At 38.5% G+C, this 23,875-nt stretch overlaps 1 protein-coding gene across 2 annotated transcripts in view; it reads right to left on the bottom strand.

Moving 5' to 3' along the window:
- Nucleotides 1-23,875, bottom strand: part of bin3 (bridging integrator 3) — a 455,445-nt gene that overhangs the window by 320,624 nt on the left and 110,946 nt on the right. The window lies entirely within an intron of this gene.

Raw genomic sequence — 23,875 nt, 5'->3', positions numbered from 1 at the left:
GTCAACAACAATGTACATCTCAAACACAGCACTCAAGAAAAAGGAAAAAGGGGGGCTGGCAAATAAACTTTGGTGATGATTTTATTGCGCAAAAAACCCCGAGGAGAAAGCCCTGAATATTCATCAAGCTTGATATACAATACAACTGTCAGGGGACGCACATGAAAGCCAAGCCCAACTGATTTCAAATCCTGGGGAAGGTGGGCCGCCATACAAGATGAAAGTTATTCGCAAACAAACATTTTAAACAATAACAGTTTATCTTTTTCTTTGTTACATTTGACTTCTGGTTGCCTGAATTAACAGCGAAAAGGAAGGGAAGTGTGGTGGTGTGGGGGTGTTAATTGGAGGTAAAGGAACATCTCAAGGCCTTTACATGACAGAGGAAGCTTGGCAGAAGTTCACAAAGTTTCTTCTGGAAGACTGAAAATGACCTTGTTTACACAAATCGCTTTTTTTTTCTCTGGCTGACTCAAGTATAAACGCGCACAGGCCCCAATGTGGCCCCAATGTCACTTGCATGCGCAGTTCGATAGAGTGAAAACAAAGGAAGTTGATCTGTCGAAATGAGCTACCTCTTGTAGATGTAGAGTTGACTGGTAAGTTGATCTGTCGAAGTGAGCAACCTCTTGTAGATGAAGAGTTGACTGTAAGTTCATCTGTCGAAATGAGCTACCTTTTGTAGATGAAGAGTTGACTGGTAAGTTGACAAGTGATAATTTTATTATATATTTCATTTCATATTTAAATCTGTGTTTCAAAACTTAAGGTATTATTTTTGATGCAGCAGCAAAATCGATAAGACACTAGTGCTGCGAATCTTAGGGCACCACACAATTATACACAATATACAGTATATATACATATACAGTATATTTGTATGTATTTATTTGACAGGGACAGTACAATGAAACAATGCTACCCACAGGTAACCCATGTCAAAGTACATAAGACTTTTAGCCACAGGTTAATTTGCAGCCCTCGTCCCTGGTTAGGCTTTTAAAAAAAGTAGAGAAAAGAATAAAACACATACAAAAATATGAAGAAAAGTACAAAAATAAAAACACATTGAAAATAATTGGCCCCATTTATCCATATTACACCCAGTTCTAGAGCTCACACTTCTGATTTTCCTTAAGCCACTTTTTCAGTTTTGTAGAGACAAGTTTAATGTCCGACTGTGACTTTAACTCCAGTGGCAAAGACTTCCACAGATGTGAGACCTTCACTGAGAACGCAGACTGACCTAGAGTGGTCTGCCACCTTTTCACTCTGCAGCTCCCACCGACTGCACACCTTCACTACTGTATCTTTGTACTTCTTTACACATCACATCAGGGGCTAATCCATTAAGACACTTAAAAATAGCTTTTAAAAATGAGAAATGTATAAAATTAACAAAGCTCATCATGTTATATTGTTGGGTAATATAGCAGTGATGATGCTTCATTGGTTTTTGGTCAAATGTCTTTAGTGTTTGTTTATATAATGACAACAGAGGCTTATATATACAGTATATATGCATATACATATACTGTACATGTATATACAGTCGTGGTCAAAAGTGTACATACACTTGTAAAGAACAATGGCATGGCTGTCTTGAGTTTCCAATCATTTCTACAACTCTTATTTTTTTTGTGATGGAGTGATTGGAGCACATACTTGTTGGTCACAAAAAACATTCATGAACTTTGCTTCTTTTATGAATTTATTATGGGTCTACTGAAAATGTGAGCAAATCTGATGGGTCAAAAGTATACATACAGCAATATTAATATTTTCTTACATGTCCCTTGGCAAGTTTCACTGCAATAAGGCACTTTTGGTAGCCATCCACAAGCTTCTGGCAAGCTTCTGCCTGAATTTTTGACCACTCCTCTTGACAAAATTGGTGCAGTTCAGCTAAATGTGTTGGTTTTCTGACATGGACTTGTTTCTTCAGCATTGTCCACACGTTTAAGTCAGGACTTTGGGAAGGCCATTCTAAAACCTTCATTCTAGCCTGAGTTAGCCATTCCTTTACCACTTTTGATGTGTGATTGGGGTCATTGTCCTGTTGGAACACCCAACTGCGCCCAAGACCTAACCTCCGGGCTGATGATTTTAGGTTGTCTTGAAGAATTTGGAGGTAATCCTCCTTTTTCATTATTGTCCCATTTAAAGCACCAGTTCCGTTGGCAGCAAAACAGGCCCAGAGCATAATACTACCACCACCATGCTTGACGGTAGGAATGGTGTTCCTGGGATTAAAGGCCTCACATTTTCTCCTCTAAACATATTGCTGGGTATTGTGGCCAAACAGCTCAATTTTTGTTTCATCTGACATCACATGGACAAAGATAAGACCTTCTGGAGGAAAGTTCTGTGGTCAGATGAAACACAAATTGAGCTCGCTAAATCAGGCCAGAATGAAGGTTTTAGAATGGCCTTCCCAAAGTCCTGACTTAAATGTTTGGATAATGCTGAAGAAACAAGTCCATGTCAGAAAACCAACACATTTAGCTGAACTGCCAGTCTACTATAGGCCTTCACAGCAGCTGTTAGCGTCGCCTGCAGAGCCTCTGAAGTATGTGCCACGAAGGCACAATCATCAGCATACTGTAATTCCACAATGTTCACACTTTTGACCTTGGTAGCCGCCTGCAGCCTTCTGATGTTAAATAAGCTTCCATCCAACCTGTAATCCACCAGCACACCACTGCTTCACTCAACTTATTTGTGCAGTAGCTAGGTGACACTCATGAGAAATATGTTGAATAGTACAGGTGAAAGCACACAACCCTGCCTGACACCTGTGCATACCTTGAAAGGCCTAGACTCCTGTCTTCCTGTTGTTACCTGAGCCATCATCCCCTCGTGGAAGCTTTGCAGGATGTTTACAAACTTCTGCGGGCAACCAACCCTGAGAAGGACCGCCCAGAGCAAGTCTCTGTTGATCGTATCAAAGGCCTTTGATAGGTCCACAAACGCCATGTATAGATCTTGATGTTGCTCCCTACACTTCTCTTGTAGCTGGTGTGTTGTGAAAATCATGTCTACAGTGCTGCAATTTTTCCTGAAGCCACATTGAGTCTCAGGCAATAGGTGTTCTGTTATGCTCTGTATGAGTCTTGACAGCATCACTTTGGCAAGAACCTTGCCGGCAGAAGACAGGAGGGATATTCCTCTACTATTGCCCCAGACAGACTTCTCACCCTTCCCTTTATATATGGTTACAACATTTGCATCCCGCCATTGTTGGGGGACTGCTCCGCGCTTCCATATATCAGCAATGTAGTGGAAAATTGCTCTGGTACAGAGATAGCCTCCCTGTTTAAGGATCTCTGCAGGGATGCCATCCGGGCCAGAGGTCTTGTTGTTCTTCAGTGACCTAATTGCAGCCCAGACTTCAGAGAAGGTTGGTGGAAGATCCAGTTCTTCAATAGTTGGGTAGCTGGGCAGCTCTTCCAGCACTGCCAAATCAGAGGTGGCAGGTTGGTTTAAAAGTTTCTGGAAGTGTTCCACCCATCTGTCCACAACTTGTTTCTGGTCCTTTATGAGTGTTGAGCCATCAGCCGACTTCACAGGTGAGAGAGAGGAGTTCCTGGATCCATGGATGGTTTTCATAGCATTATAGAAGTTGTGCATGTCGTTCTTCACTGCAAAATGTTCGATTTCTTGAGCCTTGTCAGTCCACCAGTCATTTTTCAGTTTTCGCAGGACAAACTGTACCTCCTTCCTTGATGTTCTCCAGTGCTGCTTTAGCCTGACAGATGTAGGTATGTTCAGGGCTGCGTTATGGGCCTTGTGCATGGTGTCCAGTATGGTTCTGATGGATTCTGAATTTTCGTCGAACCAGTCCTGATGCCTCCTACGGCGGTAGCCAATAGACTCGGCTGCGGCCTCATAGAGCTTTGAGCTAAGGCAGGTCCAGTTGTCATCAACACTGCCTTCAGGGCTCAGGAAGGGGTCGATTTCCTGCAGCTTCCCTGCAATGGAGGATCGAAGGCTATTCCGGGCCTCGTCTGCTTCAAGCCGGGCACAGTCCAACCGCTTCTTGCCAGTTTTTCGGAGACAAACAGGGGGACGTACTGACGCTCGCAACTTGGAGATAATCATGCGGTGGTCAGTCCAGCAGTCAGCACCTCGCATTGCACGGGTTATGTGCACGTCCTTGGTGTCCTTGCGTCTCACGATTACGTAATCCAGCAGATGCCATTGCTTGAATCGTGGGTGCATCCAGGAAGCCTTGTTTATTTTTCTGTTGGAATATTGTGTTAGTGATTGTCAGTTCATGCTCAGCACAGAGACTGACTAGCCTCATGCCATTGCTGTTGACCTTCCCGATACCATGCTTCCCAATCACTCCTTTCAATATGAGGTGTTTTTTTCCAACCCTGGCATTAAAATCACCAAGCAGGAGGATGTTGTCCCTGCTTCCGGAATTGGACTCTGGAGTCTTTATACCAGGCCTCGAATTTTAACTTTTTAAGGTCAAGGCGAGTGTTGCCTTAAAGGAGGGCTCATATTTTAGAACACCAAGGAAAGTTAGAAGGGCACCAAAGCAAACATTATTTTATTTCCAGGCAGGGGCTCCAAAGCATGCATATATATATATATATGTATATATATTTATAATATATATATATATCCATCCATTTTCTACCGCTTGTCCCTTTTGGGGTCGCGGGGGGTGCTGGAGCCTATCTCAGCTGCATTCGGGCGGAAGGCGGGGTACACCCTGGACAAGTCGCCACCTCATCGCAGGGCCAACACAGATAGACAGACAACATTCACACTCACATTCACACACTAGGGCCAATTTAGTGTTGCCAATTAACCTATCCCCAGGTGCATGTCTATATTATATATATATATATATATATATATATATATATATATATATATATATATATATATATATATATATATATATATATATATATATATTTATGAATTTTCCAAGTGAAAGACCCCATCAAGTCATAAAAATGGGGTCCCACAGTATATTTCTGGGGTCCCACTTTTTGTAAGCGTTTTGAAAATAAATGATAAATGTATGCATTATCCTGTTGTATGTCACATTCTATATTGTGTTTTGGAAAAAGGTTGTCATAAACGTTACTTCATTCATTAAAAATATATTACAAAAGAAAACTCATTTTTATGCATATGTAAGTGTATTCAGTTATAAACATTCATTCGCTTTCTTCTTTCGTTCATGGATCTAAACTTTGCCGCTGCCGGTAGTTTTTTCTATATTTGTATTTAATAAGTTGTAGGTGTGAGTTTGCATGTTCTCCCCGTGACTGCGTGGGTTCCCTCCGGGTACTCCGGCTTCCTCCCACCGCCAAAAACATGCACTTGGGGATAGGTTGATTGGCAACACTAAATTGGCCATAGTATGTGAATGTGAGTGTGAATGTTGTCTGTCTATCTGTGCTGGCCCTGCGATGAGGTGGCGACTTGTCCAGGGTGTACCCCGCCTTCCGCCCGAATGCAGCTGAGATAGGCTCCAGTACCCCCCGCGACCCCAAAAGGGACACGCGGTACAAAATGGATGGATGGAAGTTGTAGGTGTATTTATTTCAGTATAAAAATGTAAAAAGTTTTTTGCTTGGGTCATGAAAGTATGATAATGGTCTGCCAGGGCATATATGCATATGACGCATTTAATAGATTATTCTCACCTGTATGTAGATCATCAGTCCTTTAAAAACCGCCACATCTACACTTTCATGGCAAATAATGCCAACAAACTTAGAATTTTGCAAGTTAGTTTCAATGTCATTTAATAGAGTGACACTCTAGCATTTCATCTCTGGCTTGGTGATGGCCATAAGCTGTGTGTTCCACTTTAAGAATAATAATAATAATAATGGTTTAGATTTATATAGCGCTTTTCTAGACACTCAAAGTGCTTCACAGAGAAGTGAGAAGCCATCATTCATTCACACCTGCTGGTGGTAAACTACTTTCATAGCCACAGCTGCCCTGGAGTAGACTGACGGAAGCGTGGCTGCCAGTTTGCGCCTACGGCCCCTCCGACCACCACCCATCATTCATCATTCATTCACCAGTGTGAGCGGCACTGGGGGAAAGGGTGAAGTGTCCTGCTCAAAGACACAATGGCAGCGATTTGGATTGTAAGAGGCGGGGAGCGAACCTGCAACCCTTAGGATTCTGGCACGGCCGCTCTACCCAGCACGCCATGCCGCCTCTAAAAAGTTAGGAGAGGGAGCGCAAGCATGTTCAGGAGTGTTACTAGCATAGTGGATGTCCGCTTGGCTTTGTGGAAAACATCAATAAAGACTTGTAACAAATCGTCATTCCGATCAAAGAGCGGAACTGTAGGGACCCACTGCCTGGTAAAGTGGAGGGTCTTACCCCCGACAATATATCGGCCCTGGAGGGAAGGTTTCGGTCTCCCCCGTGCTCCTGGACCACGGTCTGGGAGCAGACAAGCAGGAAAGGTGTAACATGATATTTCTTGGTGCCTGATGAGGCTGGATCTTTGAAAATCAGTGCACCCGGTTGTAAAGGTGTTCTTGTCATTAGACCGTTTACATGGCGTGCAAAACATCTTTCCATCTTTACAAGTCAGCCATTTGCTGAAAAGTGGCTCCTGAAGACACTTTTCATTGAAGCTTCACTTCTTGGGTTTATTGCTTGCCATGACCAAATCAATAACACGCGGGAGTCCTAATACCGCAAATGCAGTATTTGTGATTGATAAAACTTTAAGCGAATCAAAATTTAAGAAATTGTACCGAAAAGTTCATTACTTTGAAGTCGACCAACAAAAACGCAATAAACGGGGACGGAAATTTGACTTGGCAAATATAAACAAAACAAAACACAGGCGAAAGAGATAATCCCTAAAAAAAAACGAGTAAACCGGAGTTTTGACCCGTAGAAGGCAGGGACGGTTAAAAAAAAAAAAGATCCGCGTCCCAGGGACGAGCGGACTTCCGGAAATGCGCATCCTTTCTGATTTCAATGCGTAAAAAGACAAAAAACGTTTTTTTTTTTTAATTAATTAATAATATCAAACAACTTTTTGTCATTACATGATGCTTTTATCTCCATATTTACATTTTGATAGAGGGAGGTATTTTGTTTATTACTTATTATTTATTCAAGTTATGTACATTTATATGTACATGTAGATGATGTTTCGGGACAGATCCATTAAGAGTTTGAGCAGAAATATGTCATATAGGAATTAACTATACACAATAAAACATTAACAAAATGATGTGTCAAATGTTTTTTAAAGTAATACCTTTGTGACATGAAAAAAACACAAGGTAAAAAAACATACTTTTTGATTTCAATATAAAACTCAAAACAGTTTGGCAAATGAAGACGAAGTCTAATAAACAAGCTTTGTTCTTCTCCAATGCCTCCTATCAGTACAACAGTTTGGTCAACAAAAATAAAGAGGAGTGACACTTCTCACCTCGAATACACAATATTGCCAGCCTGCGTTCAATTCGATGAAATGACAAAACATTTTACTGATGTTATTTGAACGCTAATACAGTTAAATAAAGGAGGAGTGAACATCCCAGTCAACAAACTAAAGACTTTATAACCATGTTGTGACAACGTTCACGACACATCACCTGCTGCATGTTTCCTCACATCATTAACGCTCGGTCACAGCAGCTGATGGACGATGTATTGAAAAAATTAAAGCAACATCAAATAGTTTTCTGTATACTTTTAGTGTGGGGACAAGTGTTTCCAATATTGTCCACAGCTGTCTCCAACTAAATACAGCAGTGCACTCTTAAACGCACAGCGGGAAGCCAGAGAAAATTAGGTTAAACCAAGCGCTTGGCTCCGGAGCAAAGTCTGCGTAGTTTGTCCACCATGATTATCAAGCCAAACGACGCTAGTGCGCATGCGCCTGACGTCCTGTTGCCTAAAATGCATTAATAAATGACAGGTTTTCGGTAATAAAAAAATTAGACGGTTGCTAACCGTCTGGAATTTTATCGCAAATTATCATTATACCGTTTACCGTTACATAAATAAATGATAAATGGGTTATACTTGTATAGCGCTTTTCTACCTTCAAGGTACTCAAAGCGCTTTGACAGTATTTCCACATTTACCCATTCACACACACATTCACACACTGATGGCGGGAGCTGCCATGCAAGGCGCTAACCAGCAGCCATCAGAGGCAAAGGGTGAAGTGTCTTGCCCAAGGACACAACGGACGTGACTAGGAAGGTAGAAGGTGGGAATTGAACCCCAGTACCCAGCAACACTCCGATTGCTGGCACAGCCACTCTACCAACTTCGCCACGCCGTCCCTCGTCCATTAACAAGTAAAAGTCAAGGGCGGTCACGGCATGTGCAGATGTTGGTAAATTTTTTAGGGCATTATGGCAAATGACGAGGGCGGTCGCGGCTTTTGCCGCTGTTGCCGTGGTTAAATTCAAGCCCTGTTAGACTGGTATAAAAAAATCTGATCTGTGTCACTTGAGGGCGAAACAAATCAGATTTGGTGTGCAGTGTAAACATCTCCAAACATGGTTGGGTAGAGTCAATGAAGTCAATTTAAAGCAGCGATATGCGAAGAGATATGCAAGGCTGCAGGATGATGAGCTAGCATAAGTTTGCTGGCTATCGGAAGGACAGCTGATATCGCTATCTAAAAAAAAAGAAATGGAGGCGAGGTCGCAGCTGTGCGATGTGAAAGTGCCCTGACGGGCTAGGAGAAGGCATTCTGCTTGATTGTGGTTTGAGGGAAAACATAACAACAACAAGTGTACGGGAATTCACATTGTCTTTGTTTTACATATTCACAGCTCCCTCCTCGGCGCTGCTGCTCCACAAAGGTGAGAGCATGTGGCGAGGAGGGAGAAGAAGAGCGGCAGATTTGCTTAAGCATGCTGGCGCCCTCTACCCTCTGCCCCTTCCCACAGAGAGGAGGGGCCTAGCTATTCCTCGGAGGGCCCCCAGGCCGACGCTCCGTCTCCATCAGTGAGTCACGGGGCAGAGGCCATCCCAACACACAGGCCTCCCGAAAATACACGCAGATCGCAGAGGAAATCAATATCCCTCCAAACGGAGCATCCTCCACCACGCTGCCGCCATCTACACCAGGGCTCAGCCTGGTGCGCCGGCGGGGCTGCGCGCCCTTCCTCAGCCCCAGAAATAAACACACAGACCTGGGCCACTGCTGCCTTCATTATCGCTCGGCGTTTCAAGTGCTGGCTGCTCGCTGACTCGCGGGCCCCCGCGGCGCAACATCTCGTCTCCGCACCAGGAAGAGCCAAGGGTGGCTGCTTTTGTGTCTGTTTCGCAGGAGCGGTGTTGGCTGTGGAATCAGCTGGAAACACCTAGCAAACCTGTGTGATTTCCACTCGAGCCCGCGGCTCATGTTTAGCCACTTGACAAAAAGTGAAGGTGAGGAAGTTTATTTAGCAAGACTTAAAGAAGTGGAGGGAATATTAGGTTTGAAGAGCTGTCAAATCCTCTCTGGATGACAATGTAGGAGCTACTGACACGGAGCATATAGTGTGCAACTTCAGAAAAGTTGCACCCGCTGTGGAGTTTGCTCCTTGATTGCAGGCCACTATAACGAGACAGCTTGAGTGGAGATGGAGAGGAAAAGGAGTGAGTGCAAGACAAAAATAAAAGACAATGCACTGACTGCAATTCAAGGCGAAGAGAGTCCTGGTATGCAATAGACCCCGGTGCTTATACTGAGCTCAGAGCAAAGCCAGTATGAAACAACTGCTGTTCATGTAGTGGCCATGGTTGAATAATACACAGTCAGGCCTTGAGTCATTGTTCCATTTACGTGCTGTGATCTGCATTTAAAGGTATGGCCACCTTGTTATTGTGAGAAGAACTGTAGTGACACTGCACCTTGCTGACAGCCCACTTGCTAGAAGAAAGTTAGCTGGTGAAGAGGTTTATTTGGCCTACTAATGTGTATTTATAAATGGTTGATTTGTATAGGCTAGTAAGGTAAAGTTTTGCACCTCACAAGTTTCGGCAGTTTGTCAGGTACAAAACTTTACCTTACTAGCCTATATAAATCAACCATTTATAAAAAGAAAGTTAGCTGCTGAATGCTGCTGCTAAATCGTCACCGAGTCGGGAAAAGTTGGCGGTGGATTATAAATCACGCCTCGCACCTGTATTGTTGTGTCCATAAGACATTGAAACAATGTTGAGAACTTGTTGAATTAAATCCTGATGTGGAACAACTCAAAGCTAACGTTGAAACAACATGCTTTTTGACAGTGTTTCTTCAATGTCAGGTTGTGACGTTCATTTGACCAATTAAATTTGGTCATTTCCCAACCAATATTCTACAACACATGTACAACGTTGAAACAACATGCTTCTTGACAACTTTGTTCAATGTCAGGTTGTGATGTTGATTTGACCATTGAATTTTTGGTCATTTCCAAATCAATATTCAACACAAATACAACGTTGAAACAACATGCTTTTTGACAACGTTTCTTCAATGTCAGGTTCTGATGATTTGACATTGAATTTTGGTCATTTCCCAACCAATATTCCATCCATCCTTTTTCTACCACTTGTCCCTTTCGTGGTCGCGGGGGGTGCTGGAGCCTATCTCGCATTCTACAACACAAATACAACGTTGAAACAACATGCTTTTTGACAGTGTTTGTTCAATGTGGCGTGGCGAAGTTGGTAGAGAGGCCGTGCCAGCAATCGGAGGGTTGGTTCAATCCCCACCTTCTACCATCCTAGTCACGTCCGTTGTGTCCTTGGGCAAGACACTTCACCCTTGCTCCTGATGGGTGCTGGTTAGCGCCTTGCATGGCAGCTCCCGCCATCAGTGTGTGAATGTGTGTGTGAATGGGTGAATGTGGAAATACTGTCGAAGCGCTTTGAGTACCTTGAAGGTAGAAAAGCGCTATACAAGTATAACCCATTTATCATTTATAATGTCAGCTTGTGACGTTGATTTGACCATTGAAATTTGGTCATTTCCCAACCAATATTCTACAACACATGAACAATGTTGTAACAACATGCTTTTTGACAACGTTTAATCAATGTCGGGTTGTGATGTTGATTTGACCGTTGAATTTTGGTCATTTCCCAACCAATATTCTACAACACAAATACAACGTTGAAACAACATGCTTTTTGACAGTGTTTATGCAATGTCAGGTTGTGACGTTGATTTGACCTTTGAAATTTGGTCATTTCCCAACCAATATTCTACAACACATGTAGAATGTTGAAACAACATGCTTTTTGACAACGTTTAATCAATGTCGGGTTGTGACGTTGATTTGACATTGAATTTTGGTCATTTCCCATTCAATATTCTACAACCCAAATACAACATGCTTATTGACGACATTTATTCAATGTCAGGTTTTGACGTTGATTTGACATTGAAATTTGGTAATTTCCCATCCAATATTTTACAACACAAATACAACGTTGAAACAACATGCTTTTTCACAGTGTTTATTCAATGTCAGGTTGTGACTTTGATTTGACATTGAAATTTGGTCATTTCCCATCCAATATTCTACAACACAAATACAACATGCTTATTAACAACGTTTAATCAATGTCAGGGGTTGTGATGTTGATTTGACCATTGAAATTATATATATATATATATATATATATATATATATATATATATATATATATATATATATATATATTTATATATATATATATATATATATATATATATATATATATATATATATATATATATATATATATAGTGACAGAGGTGTAAGGTGACAGGTTATTGCACATTATTCTGTTTCACAGTCCAGTATTATTGCACTATCTAGAGGCCATTTGGGATATATTGCACAGTCCAACATTGTTGCACATTATAGTCAGGTTATTGCACATTATTCTATTTCACAGTCCAGTATTAATGCACTTATCAAGAGGCCATTTGGGATATATTGCAAAGTCCAAAATTATTGCACATTATAGTCTGAAAAATAAAAGACATGACACATGAGGACACATTGTGCTCACTCAGGGCCTGTTTAATGCTACTATGGCTCTTGGGTAAAAACTGTTTTTTAGTCTATTTGTGCCCGCTTTTAGCACCCTATAGCGTCTGCTTTTAAAAGATTTGTATGCATAATCAATGTTGTATCAATGTCTTGTGTCTGCTGGGGATGACCTAGAACAGGGGTCACCAACCTTTTTGAAACCAAGGGCTACTTCTTGGGTACTGATTAATGCGAAGGGCTACCAGTTAGATACACACTTAAATAAATTGCCAGAAGTAGCCAATTTGCTCAATTTACCTTTAACTCTGTTATTATTAATAATTAATGATATTTATCTTTGTGGAAACACTGATCATCTTAATGATTTCTCACAATAAATATATATAGAAACAGATAAATATCAATATGCAACACTTTATTTTTATATTTTCTCTAAGTGCACATTTTTCAAATTGAACATTTTCAAATGATCACTTCTAAGACAGTCTTGTGAAATCACAATATCCCATTTTAACTAGCTAGCCACTAACATTTTTTAACAAATCATGAATTACTTTGCACCATGTTTGTACAAATAATAACTCATGTAAAATACAAAAGTAAACTCTCAAATTTTTAAATCATGTCACACTTTGAACTGGACACCAAATCTGTTATCTGTTTCTTTGTCAGTTAGTGGGAAGCCTGGCATTGCATGCTGTTAACTAGTGTGTTGTACTCTGGTGTGTAACTTGACACTGCAACTCTGAGTGAGTCTTGCAGATGTGCATCAGTGAGGCGTGTTCTGTGTTTGTTCTTGATGAAGTTCATGTCAGAAAAGGCTGATTCACAAAGATAAGATTTTTCCTCATTGTTTGCGGAACCTTCTTAATCTTTTGGACATATTTTCACAGCAATCTGGCCTTAAGCTTAATTATGATAAATGTAAAATGTTAAGGATCGGAAATCTAAAGGGAACGTCCTTTCGAATGGAATGCAAAGTGCCTGTTTTGTGGACAGATGGACCAGTTAACATACTTGGTGTTGTTGTCCCAGAAAATCTTGAAGATCTAGGCTCAGTAAATTATGATAATCGACTAAGAAAGCTGGACAAAATTATGCAATTATGGAAAGGGCAATCCCTAACCTTGTATGGTAAAATGTCTATTGCCAACTCGTTAATTATTCCTCAATTTATTTATTTGTTTTTGTCATTACCTGCTCCATCACAAAACTTTTTTAAGATTTATGAGCGGAGGGTCTTCGATTTTGTCTGGAACGGCAAACCAGAAAAGATTAAAAGAAAGGTTTTGTACAAAGAGTATGAATATGGGGGCCTGAAACTTCTCAACCTTGAAGCTATGTGTCTGTCTTTAAAAGCATCAATTGTTCCAAAGATGTATTTAAACATTGAGTGGTACACAAATGTCCTGTTGGACAAAAAACATGTACTGTATCAAAAGAAATTGTATCCTTTTTTACAAGTGATCCCCTCCCAGAGAGTCTGCTGGGAAACATGGCGGGGTTCATAAAGGAAACAATCCACTCATAGTGGTGTTTTCAATTTTATGTGCCAGAAAAAAGAGACGATATTTTGCAGCAGTTAATATGGATGAACTCTAATATTGTAATAGATGGAAAGCCTTTCTTTTGGAAAAATATGTTTGAAAGAGGAATCATTTTTGTCAATGATATTATCAATGAGAATGGTAAAATTATGAAGTATGATGAATTTAGAGCTATGTATGGTGATGCTTGCTCAAGCTTTTCATTTTATCAACTAACTGGAGTAATTGGGAAAAGATGGAAACAAATAATTAATTATGGAACTACTAAATTATTAGTTTGTAAACCTCTAATAAGAAATTCTAGTTGGCAAAAAGGAACTAAAATAAATAGAAAAATATATAATTTTTATTTAATAAAGAAATCTTTGAAGGCTGCCTCATACAACACAAATGGAAAATGGGAGGACTTTTTTGACTGCCCGTTGCCATGGGATGCCATATTCAAACTAATCTATAAAACCACTATCGATGTGCAAAATTGTTATTTTCAAATTAAAATTATTTATAACTTCTTACCCACAGGGAAAATGTTAAAATTATGGAATATGACAGAGTCAGATGATTGCCAATTTTGTTGTCAGGAGCCTGAATCCACCCTGCATTTGTTTTGGTATTGTCATATTGTGTCTTTGTTTTGGGTGGAAGTTGAAAAAATGTGTTTAAGGATTGGTGTGTTTATGAAGCTTAATGTGGTTTCTGTTATTTTAGGAGAGTTCATTGACAATCATGATTTAGTCAATTTAATTATAGTACTCGGTAAAATGTTTATTTTTAAGGCCAAAAACAGATATTCACTTAGTGTTACTTTCTTTAAAACATTTATTCAGTATTTTCTAATTTTAGAAAGTTACATGGTTGAAAACGATAATGATGCCAAAAAACATTTAAAAAAAGAGGAGAAGTCCTCAAAGGCTTATTTTGAAAGTATAATTATGTTTATAGATTATATGATATCTGTTGTTGTGTTCCCTAATTTGAGTGACCTGGACATAATCTGGACTGTACATAAATGCTTATTTTGAAAATGTAATTTTGTTTATAAATTATATGCAATCTGTTGTGTTCCCTAATTTTTTTCTGTGTACATGAATGAAGGTGTGTGTTGCTGAGTCCGACTTGGACATTATCTGGACTGGGCCTGGTTTAAAAAACCCTTTAAACAAATCTAATTTCATTGACAACCTGGTCTGTTGAAGATAAGGCCCTTTTTTAAAAAATAAAATAAAATAAGATAAATAAATAAAAAACATTTTCTTGGAAAAAAAAGAAAGTAAAACAATATAAAAATAATTACATAAAAAATAGTAATTAATGAAAATGTTAGTGGACCAGCAGCCTATACAATCATGTGTGCTTCAGGGACTGTGTCCCTTGCAGATGTGTTGTCTATGTTGTGGGAACCAGAATATTGGTAGCAGAAAGAAATAACCCATTTTGTGTGAGTGGATGTGGATGAGTGTGCATGGGGGAGGTTGTTTGGGTTGATGCACTGATTGAAAGTGTATCTTGTGTTTTTTCTATGTAGATTTAATTAAAAAAAATAAAAAAATAAAAAATATTTTTTTTTTTTTTTTTTTTAGAACAGGCCCGCGGGCGACTCATCTGGTCCTTACGGGCGACCTGGTGCCCGCGGGCACCGCGTTGGTGACCCCTGACCTAGAAGCACTTCCGGATCTCAGGTGGAGTCCCTATAGGCTACTCGGGCATATTTTGAAAGGTTTTAAGGCAAGTATACGAGCTATCATTTAAAAAAATATTAAAATTGTATGGAGTGGAGTTTAACACTTTAGAAAAATAATTGTCTAAAGATTTAAACTGTTCATCATCATCGGAGACAACTAACACTCACAAGGATATAAAGCAGAAAAGATTGGATATACATTATGTCTTTGAATCTAGATGAGTCCACAAGTTAAGCATTAATCAGTGGAAGACGATATTGAATTTATTTGTGCATCGTAAGTAACGTATTTGATTGACATTAACTAGTGTCGTATTGCTGTGGTCGTGATGCTTATGAGAAAAATAATTTTGTTTTTGCAGTTGATTTCCTGGCACAAATATTTGTCTGTCATCTACAATTTGTGTCTGCAATTGGTCTTATGATGTGAAGTTCGTATTTAGTCTAATTGTTTAGCTAGATTGCAATGTTTGGTTTTCAACAATATTTAGCCATTTTAAGATTCAGTGTGTGAAAATCCAACAATCACACTATTTATTACTGAAACTTAACATGACATTAGGTATTGCATATGATGTCACGTCCGCTTGGCTTGGTTGCGGTGTATGTACATGGAGGGCAAACAACATGGTCCCTAGCGATAAATGAAGAACTGAAAATGCCGCTTTGCTGTGCTGTTCCAATTGTTCAAACAGAGAGATACAACAACAGGTCTTCGAAGCTATACTTAGGCATAGCAACCATAACTTAAAAGAACACAAACAAACAAATGCAATCTCTTGTCCTCAGTTTATGTGTAGTTCTGCTCTCAAACACTACTTATGTAGTAGAGAATAAACCTGATTAAATCACAAAAAGTCAAATGTTTAAACAAACATGGTCCAAGCAGAAAGCAACATGTTTGAGAGCAACTTTCCTTTCATAATTTCCCGGACTTCATTATTTTTATGAAGCCCTTCTTTCAGGACTATTAAAGCTCTTTCCTATCTCTCCATTTGAACAATTGGGACAGCACAGCAAAGCGGCATTTTCAGTTATTAATTTATCGCTAGGGACCATGTTGTTTGCCCTCCATGTACATACACCGCAACCAAGCCAAGCGGACGTGACGTCATATGCAACCCAGCAATAGGCCAGCCCCTGGCAAACGTTGTGGAATCATCAGACCAGAGGATTTTCATTCAGTTGTTTCATTTTGTAGAAGACAGACATGACACAACTATAGTCCTTTCAACTTTCTGGCTTTAAGAAACACTCAAATAAATGATTGTGTTAGTCCATAACAGTTTTATTTTCAGATCATGCAGAGTGAAAAAAATTATGAAATCGCTCAATTCAGAGGAGAAAAATTATGGAATAGTGAAAAACAAAAAAACACTACAACACTAGTACTTTGTTGCACCACCTCTGGTTTTTGCATGGACTTAACAAGTGCCAGACAGAACTCTTTATCCAACTTTCTCTGATTGCTGTTGTCAGATCAGCTTTGCAGCTTGGAGTCTTGTCATCCACCATTTTCTCCTATGCACCGAGATCGGGACTATTTGCAGGCCATGACATTGACCTTAAGTATTTTTCTTCAAGAAAAGTTTTTGCTCTGTGGCAAGATACATATTGATCTTGAAAAAGGGAGTCATCATCCCCAAACATCCTTTGCATGGGTGGAATAAGAAAATGTCAAAGTCAACTCATATCATCAATGAGTCTAAAAATGGGCACATTTTCTTCAGGCAGTCATCTTCAGAAATCTCACTGGAACGCCACTAAACAAAAGTTGCAGCATCCTCACCTTGCCCTTGCAGATTCACATTCATCACTGAATAGGACTTTCATCCAGTCATCCAAAGACCACCATTGCTTTTCCTTAGTCCATTGGAACGGTGTTGTTTTCTGTCTAGATGTTAACGACGGCTTTTATTTCGCTTTCTTGTATTCAAATCCAATTTCCTTTTGGTACTTTTTCTTACAGTTGACTCCAGTTTCCAAACATTTGCTCTTCATTTGTTTTGCTGTGCATTTTCTGTTTTCAAGACATATTGCTTTAAATGTTCTGTCTTGAAGCTGTGATATTTTCCTTGGTCTACCAGCATGCTTGCCTTCTACCACCTTCCCATGTTGGTCCAGGTTTTCCACACAGCTGACTGTCAACATCTTTGGCAACATTGCCTGATGATTTACCTTCTTGAAGAAGTTTGATAAACCTCTATTTTGTTTCAATTGGCTACTGTCGCGTTGGAGCCATGATTCATGTTAATCCACCTGCTGCAACAGCTCTCCTTTTTAACTGCAGACTAATGAACAGATTTAATCTGATGCAGGTGTTCACTTTACAAATGAAAATATACAGGCCATTGCCATAATTTTTTCCCTACGATTGAATTATTTCATAATTTTGAACTCTGCTTGATCTAAGAATGAAACTGTTACTGATTGCCACAATTTATCATATTGATTTATTTTCGTGTTTTATAAAGCCAGAAAGTTGGCATGTGAAATAATTATAATTTTGTGTCATGTCTGTTAACTACAAACCCAAAAAGCAGTGAAGTTGTCACGTTGTGTAAATGGTAAATAAAAAGAGAGTACAATGATTTGCAAATCCTTTTAATCTTTTATCATCAATTGAATAGACTGCAAAGACAAGATATTTATTGTTAGAACTGGAAAACTTTGTTATTTTTTGCAAATATTAGCTCATTTGGAATTTGATGCCTGTAACATGTTCCAAAAAAGCTGGCACAAGTGGCAAAAAGACTGAGAAAGTTGAGGAATGATAATCAAACACTTATTTTGAACATCCCACAGGTGAACAGGCTAATCGGGAACAGGTGGGTGCCATGATTGGGTATTAAAGCAGCTTCCATGAAATGCTCAGTCATTCACAAACAAGGATGGGGCGAGGGTCACCACTTTGTCAACAATTGCCTGAGAAAATTGTTTAAGAAAAACCTTTCTCAACCAGCTATTGCAAGGAATTTAGGGATTTCACATCTACGCTCCATAATATCTTCAAAAGGTTCAGAGAATATGGAGAAATCACCGCACGTAAGCGGCAATGCCCGTGACCTTCGATCTCTCAGTCGGTACTGCATCAAAAAGTGACATCAGTGTGTAAAGGATATCACCACATGGGCTCAGGAACACTTCAGAAAACCACTGTCAGTAACTACAGTTGGTCGCTACATCTGTAAGTGCAAGTTAAAACTCTACAATGCAAAGCCAAAGCCATTTATCAACAACACCCAGAAATGCTTCGCTGGGCCCGAGCTCATCTAAGATGGACTGATGCAAAGTTAAAAAGTTTTCTGTGGTCTGACAAGTCCACATTTCAAATTGTTTTTGGAAACTGTGGACATCGGAACAAAGAGGAAAAGAACCATCCGGATTGTTCTAGGCGCAACGTTGAAAAGCCAGCATCTGTGACGATATGGGAGTGTATTAGTGCCCAAGGCATGGGTAACTTACACATCTGCGAAGGCACCATTAATGCTGAAAGGTACTTACAGGTTTTGGAGCAACATATGTTGTTATCATGGACTTATTATTTCAGCAAGACAATGCCAAGCCACGTGTTACAACAGTGTGGCTTCATAGTAAAAGAGGGCAGGCACTAGACTGGTCTGCCTGTAGTCCAGACCTGTCTCCCATTGAAAATGTGTGGTGCAATATGAAGGCTAAAATAGCAGAAGGGAGACTGTTGAACAACGTAAGCTGTACATCAAGCAAGAATGGGAAAGAATACCTCTTCAAAAATGTGTCTCCTTAGTTCCCAAACCTTTACTGAGTGTTGTTAAAAGGAAAATCCATGTAACACAGTGGTAAAAATGCCCTTCTGACTACTTTTTTGCAATGTGTTGCTGCCATTAAACTCTAAGTTCATGATTATTTGCCAAAAAAATGAAGTTTCTCAGTGTGAACATGATATTTCTTGTCTTTGCAGTCTATTCAATTGATTATAAGTTGAAAAGGATTTGCAAATCATTGTATTCTCTTTTTATTTACAATTTATGCAACATGACAACTTCACTGCTTTTGGCTTTTGTACTTTTCCCCCTACAAAATCAAACAACTGAATAAACATCCTCTCCAAGACGGGTGATTACATCATTCACCAAGGGTTGCAGAAGGTTGTGGACAAAAGCTGAGAAGTTGGTCAACTTTAAAATCCAACTTAAACTTGAAGACATCCTAGTAAGATGCTGAAAGCTTGTTCCATCACAGCATGTTTTACCTGAGGAGTGAAGCTCATGCAGTCTTGTGCTGAAAGATATAAACATCCCACCAAGAGCGGACATAGCAAGTAATTGTTTTGTTGTATTTGTATCTAATCTTTAACACTCGGCGCGAGAGCGACATTATGATTTAGTGCAGATGTTCTTAAATCTTTTTGACCTCGGGGCCCAACTTTTCCACTACAAAGAGGCCTGAAGCTCACTCAAATATTAACACTGAATTAGTAATCCTACTCTTGATTTTAATCATATTCAATAATTATATCTAATAGGGCTGTGAATCTTTGGGTGTCCCACGATTCGATTCAAAATCGATTCTTGGGGTCACGATTCGATTCAAAATTGATTTTTTTTACAATTCAACACGATTCTTGATTCAAAAACGATTTTTTTATTTATTTATTTTTTTTATGAAAACAATACACAACCAATCAATCAATCAATGTTTATTTATATAGCCCTAAATCACAAGTGTCTCAAAGGGCTGCACAAGCCACAACGACATCCTCGGTACAGAGCCCACATACGGGCAAGGAAAAACTCACCCCAGTGACACCATACAGTGTTTCCCATAAACTGCCAAGATACCTGTGGCGGTGGGGGCGTAGCTATGGGCGTAGCTATGGGCGTGGTCACCATGACATCATCGAGTATTTCGCATAATTTACTACAATGATATGATTTTCTCTAAAAAGGCTCAAAAAATGTATACTTACTAATTAATAATAACAGTTTTGTTTTAAACGTCCATCCATCCATCCATCCATTTTACAATATAATTACAACACTTTATGTACATATTTATATACAGATTTGAACAATAAGTTATTCACTGAAATATATTTATTAATTGTGGTTCCTACAAAAAATATATCTTATAAAAATATAAAAGCTAAGATGTCTCTTAAAGCTCTGCCCCTTTAATTAGTGCATACTAAATAATTTAACTTTAGCCTACTACTACAAACATATTATTTACCAGCAACATAAAGTGAAACAGAGGCAGAGGTGTCCTGCCACAGTCAGTAACAAATAAACAGAAAACAGTAGTGGTGGTAGATAGACACAAAGCTTCATCAAACATCTGATCCACTGAACAAAGAGCTCCAAAAATCTTGATCCTACACTTCTCTTTTGTAAAGTAAATCTGAACAATCGATATGGGCATCTACATCAACTATATGATTTGCCTGAGAAGCTTGACAGGACACAAAAAATAAAAAATAAAAAATAAAATAATTTTTTTTTTTTTTTTTTTTTGTGGCGGCCTTAATTCTTTCGTGGCGGGCCGCCACAAATAAATGAATGTGTGGGAAACACTGCCATAATAATGCAATACAATTTCAAAACCAAACCCGACCCAGCAACATTCAGAATAGCAATAAACAGAGCAATTGAGGACACACAAACATAACACGGAACAACCTAAAAGTAGTGAGACAAAAATTAATATTTATTATCAACAACAGTATCAATATTAGTAACAATTTCAACATAGCAGAGATTAAAAATCCCTCATTGATATTATCATTACAAACATTAATAAAAAAAAATTAAAAATTAACAATAGTGTCACAGTGGCTTACACTTGCATCGCATCTCATAAACTTGACAACACATTGTGTCCAATATTTTCCACAATGACATAAGTCATATTTTGGTTAATTTAATAGTTAAAACAAATTTAAATAATGGATCCCATATTTCAATATATGACTCATTATTATGTAAACTAAATGCAGTTTTTTCTACTGATATCATCTCCATAGCTTGTGTGTACCAGTCAGTCAGAGTAAAACAACTTGCACTGAGCCTAGTCTATCAAATCCGCTACACCTCCCTGATACCGAAGTACATGTCAAACTACTTCCTTAACGTAAATGACCGCCATAACCACAACACCAGGGGGAGCTCCACTAACCACGTTAAACCCAGATTCCGAACTAACAAAGGTCTTAACTCATTCTCTTTCTATGCCACATCAATGTGGAATGCACTCCCAACAGGTATAAAAGAAAAAGCATCTCTATCCTCCTTCAAAACCGCAATAAAAGACTATCAACATCTATCCATTTTTTAATATTACCCTTTTTGTTATTATGCATATTGAAAAAAATGCATTTTTACTCTTTGATGACACGTTACTAAATTGATGGAAATCCCCAAGAATACAAGTTTGCAGTGTCATTGGGATATTTATATTAAGGACTGTGATTGCTTATTTTGTTGTTTTCAACCATAACTCTTTTATTCTCTGACATTCCCACAATAAATGAACAAGAGTTGCCTCGGCTACCCAACACTTCATACATTACTTGCTATCTACTACACCAATTTTAAACAGCGGAGAAGATGTAAAATACATTCTATTCAATATCTTAAATTGAGTCGGTTTATCTTTAATGCTTCTAAAGGGCTTATTGGCATTTTTCCATATATCATTCCATGATATGTCTCTTTCATCTAAAATGTTTAAGTCCATCATCCATTTCCGAACACATGCATCATTTGCATTTCTAGTGTGGTGTTCATTTATTATTCCATAGAATAGTTTAATTAATTTCTTAAATGTATCTTGATTAAAAAGTGCATCTTCCAGTTCATGGCTATTTAAAGACATACTTTCAGAGGATATGCATTTATTTACAGCGTGTTTAAAAAGGTAAAATTTAAAAAATTATTTCTGGGTACATTATATTGATCAACTAAATCATTGAACGGTTTAAAAGAGTTTTTATTAATAATATGATGAGGTTTAGTAATACCTCTGTCTTTCCAAGTTGTCCATTTAACCACATTTTTATTAATTATTATATTAGGATTGTACCAAAGCGGTTGATTTACAGATGTCATTGACGTGATTCCTAGTATTTTCTGGCACAGTTTTAGAATGTTAAAGGTGGCTTCTATTGGGCTCTGCCTCAATACATTAGGTATTTTTTTAATATAAACTCCCCACATCAATGTCCAAATTCATTAACATATTTTTTTCTATGTTGATCCAGTCCTTATCTGCAGAAGAATGAAATAAGTGGCTTGCTTGTTCACAACCGAAGGAGATATAATAATGTGAGAAGTTTGGTAATTGTAGTCCTCCTTTATCTTGTGTACAAGACAACCTTAAGTATGAACATCTGGCCTTCTTTCCACACCATATAAAATGTGATATCATTGTATGTATTTTCTTAAACCAACTTTTATTAATTAGGACAGGCATCATTTTCAGTATATAATTAACTGCTGGCAGTATACTCATTTTTACTATGTTCACCCGACCCCAAAGTGATATTTGGAGACGTGACCAGCGTTCCATTTTGGATTCCATCTTATCTTTTAAATGTTTAAGATTTAGATCTCTGCTTGTATAAAGGTTTGGTGTAATGTGTAGTCCTAGATATATGATTTCTGCCTCTTTCCATTCAATTTTGGAGTTCTGAACTTGTGATTTCTTGCAGTGTTTATTAAGTGGTAATATGTCACAATTGTCCCAATTGACTTTATACCCTGATAAACAGCCATATTCAGTGATGACATTATTGATATAGTGAAGAGAGGAGTTAACATGTGACAGGTAGAGAATTATGTCGTCACAACACATTGATAGCTTATCATACGGAGAGCCAATTTTTATACCATGAATATTATTTTCACTTCTTATTTTTGCAGCTAAGGGTTCAATAACCAAATCAAATAATATTCCAGATGCAGGACATCCCTGTTTTACTCCTCTTTTTAATGAAAAAGGTTCTGAAATATGATTATTGGTTTTGACTGATGCCATGGGCCTTGTACAAAGCAAATCCATTGTATAAAATGATCTCCAAATCCAAATTTACGTAATGTGCAAAACATAAATGAGCAGTTTATGCGGTCGAATGCCTTCTCCGCATCAACAGTACATACTGCTGTGGGATAAGGGAGACTTCTAGCATAGTAAATAACATTAAACAATTTCTTTGTATTGTCTGAAGATAGTCGACCTTCCATGAAGCCAGTTTGGTCAGTATGAATTAATTTTCCTATTACATTTGATAATCGTGTGGCTAAGATTTTTGCCAAGATTCAAAAGGATTCTCTATTCATTCAATACATAGGATTTCAGCAGGATCTACCCCAGTCTGCTGACATGGAAGCAGAGTAGTAGATTTTTGTAAAAAGCTGTTATAATTGTAAAGGACAATGTTTTATCACCTGATTGCAATAATGTACATTTGTTTTAACTATTAAATGAACCAAAAATATGACTTATTTTATCTTTGTGAAAATATTGGACACAGTGTGTTGTCAAGCTTATGAGATGCGATGCAAGTGTAAACCACTGTGACACTATTGTTCTTTTTTCTTTTATAAATGTCTAATGATAATGTCAATGAGGGGTTTTTAATCACTGCTATGTTGAAATTGTAACTAATATTGATACTGTTG

This window comes from Entelurus aequoreus, linkage group LG06, assembly GCF_033978785.1.
Source record: "Entelurus aequoreus isolate RoL-2023_Sb linkage group LG06, RoL_Eaeq_v1.1, whole genome shotgun sequence".
Taxonomy (NCBI): domain Eukaryota; kingdom Metazoa; phylum Chordata; class Actinopteri; order Syngnathiformes; family Syngnathidae; genus Entelurus; species Entelurus aequoreus.
This window is presented reverse-complemented; position numbering and strand designations above follow the sequence as displayed.